At 43.1% G+C, this 4,716-nt stretch overlaps 1 non-coding gene across 1 annotated transcript; it reads right to left on the reverse strand.

Annotated features, from left to right (window-relative positions):
* Positions 1-1,933: 1,933 nt before the first annotated feature.
* Positions 1,934-2,040, reverse strand: LOC131840049 (U6 spliceosomal RNA). The gene has a single exon (XR_009357164.1). It is a non-coding gene; the product is annotated as a U6 spliceosomal RNA (small nuclear RNA).
* Positions 2,041-4,716: the final 2,676 nt, after the last annotated feature.

The raw sequence follows: 4,716 nt of genomic DNA on the forward strand, positions 1-4,716 counted from the left end.
ATACTTTGAGTTGCAAGGCCCTGAAGGAACAACTCTGGGCTGAAAGTCAGGCAATTGTTTTTCCACTCGTGGTTTTTCCTCAAGCTGGTGGTAAATGGACTAGTCATTTGATCTTTCTGATTTTTAAATATTATATATTTATTTTTCATTTATTCATTCATTCATTCATTTATTCATTCATTCATTTGCATTCAGTGTTAAATAGCCATTCATCCAGCAACAGTCAATGCTAACTTTTAAGCCCTTTGTTTTATCATGGTTATAAAAGTAATAGCAATTCTTGTCTTTCAGGTTTGATGAAAATGTTACTCCCTATGGAAATCTTCCCCTACTGCCAAAACTGCCTTCATACATGCTTACATGATATCTTTTGTATCTTCATCACTACACTTAACTTCATCACTACATTGTAACTCCTCATGGTCACTGCTACCCTGTTAGAGGTTTTATGTGAATTTTAATTTTTTTAAAAGTAGGTTCCATGCCTGAGTTTGGGATTAAACTCATGACCCTAAGATCAAGAGTTGCATGGTCTACCAACTGAGCCACCCAGACAGTTTTATATGAATTTTAAATATTATTTATTTGACAGTTTTATATGAATTTTAAATATTATTTATTTGACAGAGATCACAAGTGGGCAGAGGGGCAGGCAGAGAGAGAGGAGAGAAGCAGGCTCCCTGCTGGGCAGAGAACCCTATGCGGGGCTGGATCCCAGGACCCTGGGATCATGACCTGAGCCGAAGGCAGAGGCTTAACCCACTGAGTCACCCAGGCGCCCCTATATGAATTTTAAAAAGGCTCCCCTTTTCAAAACTCTGTATGTTCATTCCCAGAAAAACTCAACGAAATATCAAGTCTGGGATGTCTGTGATGTTGATGATGGCTCTCAAGTTGTTCACTGTCCTTTGTCTTTGTTCCTCCCTGTCCCCCATGCTGGATGTCAGCTCTGGGGCTGGAACAGTGTCTGTTCCATCTTTCTATCCCTCAGGGCCTAGCACAATGCGTAATGTGTGATAAGCATGCGAAAAGTATCTGTTGAACAAACAAATGTTTATTGTAGAAAATATTGAAAAGGAAAAAGTTAAAAATCAAGCACCATCCTATTTCACAGAGGTAATCTTTGTCAATGGTTCATTGTACTTCCTTTGGTCTTTTTCCCATTCATAAATATCTGCATTATCCGTATCTATGTTTGCATTTGTGTATGTAACTTTTCCTCCCTTTCTTTTGAGTGGTAACAGCCAGCATTTACTGACACTGTGCTAAGTGCTTGGGAAGATCCATTGTTAATAAACCCCCTTGTTGCCACTAAGCTCCTGGGAACTTAGAGTCTGGGGACGGAGTTGGAGTCATGCTAACAAGGCACAGCTGTCATGAGATTTAGCCTGGCATCTTCAGTATGCCGTGAGGAAAGCAGTAGGTCTGAGAGCTTCCAGGAGGGGTGAGACAGACCCGAGGACCTGATCCCGGGGCCACCCCTACTGGGACCCTCTGACAGCCAACACCGTTCTCCACTTGATAAGAGCAATTCTACTCTGAAAAATCACCCAGAATAAGGCACATTATCCAGAGCTGAAACACACTACTACTTTTAGTGGGGAAGAAATATTTTCATTGCAAGTCCTCAGATTGACCTCCGTTCTGCTAAAAAAGCAAAATAAAAACAAATAAAACAGCACAACCACCAAATCCCATTAAAATGTATGAAATTACTTCCTTTGTTAATTTAGCCTGACAAAGCATTGCCCTTCATCAGTTACTCTCTGTAATGTGGCTCTTTACTTGCTCTCATTAATCCATTATACTGAGCATAATTAAGGCTTTGCTCTTGAATTATAGTGATGATACCAAATTTTTAAGCAATTCAGTCTTTAGTGCAAACACATAAAGAAACTCAAACAGAGCAGTAGGGAAGAAAGAAATCAACTAAAGCAAAGAATCCTACTACACTCTCAGGAGAGTCCTCATTGTGCAAGGATCGTGCTAATCTTCTCTTTATCGTTCTAATTTTAGTACGTGTACTGCTGAAGTGAACACTACACTCTCGGGAGAGTTGATATCACCGGACTTAAGGGACAAGATTGTGTCCTTTATAAATGAGCAGACCACCCAGATTCTGAGGAGGAAAATTCAGTGAAATGTGTGCTAACCATATAATGGCCAACATGGCCCTGTGGTCACTCTGGAATTTGGCACCCAGCTGCCTGTGAGGTGAGCAAAGGGCCAGCAGATCTCGCACTAAGTGTAAAGTTCCAAGTAGCTGAAGGAGGGCTACTGAGTAAAACTGGGTTGATGAGGTGAATGTAATGTCGCGTCTATGTAATTATATCCACATTGTACCAGAGGCTCCCAAATGTCATAGAAAATGAGCTAGTCTTTCTCTTTTGATGCTGTTACCTCCAAACCTGTTCCTCTGTGCATGCTCCATGGTGGTAAATGGCACCATCTTCCACCCAGTTACTCAAACTAAAATCCTACGTGTCCCCTTCATGATAGTTTTAAGTTCATGTGTCAACTTGACGGGGCTGCAGGATACAAAGTTGTCTGACTAAACATTATTTCTGGGTGTTTCTATGAGAGTGTTTTTCCAGAAGAGATCAGCATTTGAGTTGGCGTTGACTTGAGTAAAGTGGATGGCTCTCCCCAACGTGGGTGGTCTCCATCCTGTCCACTGAAGGCCTGAATATTACAAAAAGTGGAGGAAGGTTGAGTCTATGCTGTACCTGGATACTTGAGTGGAACACTGACTGACCTTCTCCTGCCATCTTCACTCCTGGTTCTCAGGCTTTGAGACTCAGACTGGAATCCATACACACCAGCTCTGTGGTTCTCTGGGCTCTCAACCACACCCCTGACTTTTCTGAGCCTCCAGCTTATAGACAGCCTCCAAAATCATGTGAGCCAATACCTTCTAATAACACTCTTTCTAAATCTCATTGTATCTATAGGTCCATATCTAACTTGGTTCTGTTTTTCTGGAGAACCTGGATTCATACAGTCTTGATTCTTACCTTTCTCTAATCTCCCGCATCCAGTTTATCAACAGGCTGTGATAATTCTGCTTCGAGAATATATCTTGAATGGACCCACTCCAAGCAACCCTTACCTTTCTGAACATCCTGGAGCAATACAACAGTCCCGGTTCGTCTCTTTGCTTCTTCTCTTACCCCTCTCAAATCTATTTCCCACAATGCAATGCTGTTGATGAAACACAAATTAGATCATACCACTCCTCTGTGTAATCATACCTTAAGTTGCCATCAAACTTAGAATACAATCTGAACTTTCACTGTAGCCCCCAATCACCATGTGATCTGGCCATAGTTAATTGTTCTGCCTTCATCTCCCACCACTCTCTGCCCGGCTCACCACATTTGGGTGGCTCTGTTAGTTACCTAGTGCTGTGTAACAAATGACCAAGGACTCACATAAATGACAGCAATCAACACTGAATGCCTCACATAGTTTCAGTGGGTCAAACTGAGAAATGATGCAGGTAGGTAGCTCTGGTTCAGGGTGTTTCATGAGGCTGCCATCATCTGGAGGCTTGATTGGAGGACCTACTTCCAAGGTGGATCATTCATTTTTTTTTTTTTTAACAGAAGGCCTCAGGTCCTTGTCATGTGGGTCACTCTGTAGAGCTGCTTGAGTGATCCAAGAAAACACAACAGAATCTGCAATACGCTTTATGACCTAGGATTGGAAGGCATATTCCTTAGCTTTGCAACATTTTTAGTTACATAGACCAGCCTGATTCAATGTGGGGGGGAGATACATAAGGGCATGAGTGTCAGGAGGTGAGACTCCAGCCATCTTGAGGGCTGGCAATCTCCTAGCACTCTCACACACACCACAATCTTCGTACACCATGACACTGTGGTGGCTGGTCACTCTATTCTCCTTCTTCCATGCTTTCCCAAGTCTGACTTTTCCCTCATCATCTACATTGGAGTTTAAGAATCTCTCGGAGAACTCTGCCCCAACAACCACAGTTTGGAGGAGATACTCTACACAACGCCCTCCCCAGTGTTTAGTTCATAGCAAAAACGGTAATCCATAATGGTATTCTTCATGCAGTCATATGTTTGGGGACTTCTTATCTCCTTCCTTATCCACTGAATGTAAACTTCAGGAAGAGCTGGGATCTATTGGGACCACAGCTCCGAGTGCAGTATCTGGCAAATATGAAGAACTCAATAAATATCTGCTGAATGAATGATTTTTAAAAGTTAAGGCTAAGGGCGCCTGGGTGGCTCAGTGGGTTAAGCCGCTGCCTTCGGCTCAGGTCATGATCTCAGGGTCCTGGGATCGAGTCCCGCATCGGGCTCTCTGCTCAGCAGGGAGCCTGCTTCCTTCTCTCTCCCTCTCTCTGCCTGCCTCTCAGTGTACTTGTAATTTCTCTCTGTCAAATAAATAAATAAAATCTTTAAAAAAAAAATTTAAGGCTAAGGTAGGATGGCTCTTTTTCTTCCCTTGGTTTGACCAAAAGTTTTCTCTTGCGATTAGGTAGGAGTCTGGGGATAGGGCGGGAGCAAAGGAAGGAAACTAGGAGGTCCTGGTTGGAAGCAGATCGAGGGCTGGGCTGAGAGAGGAGGATGCCTGAATGTGACTCCTCCTTTCATGCTCACCACTGCACCCCACCGAGACAGGACTCAGAGACAGCTGCCTATTACCACAAGCCCCATTGGGTAGCACTAGATTTTATTCTGACTC

This window comes from Mustela lutreola, chromosome 8, assembly GCF_030435805.1.
Source record: "Mustela lutreola isolate mMusLut2 chromosome 8, mMusLut2.pri, whole genome shotgun sequence".
Classification (NCBI taxonomy): Eukaryota; Metazoa; Chordata; class Mammalia; order Carnivora; family Mustelidae; genus Mustela; species Mustela lutreola.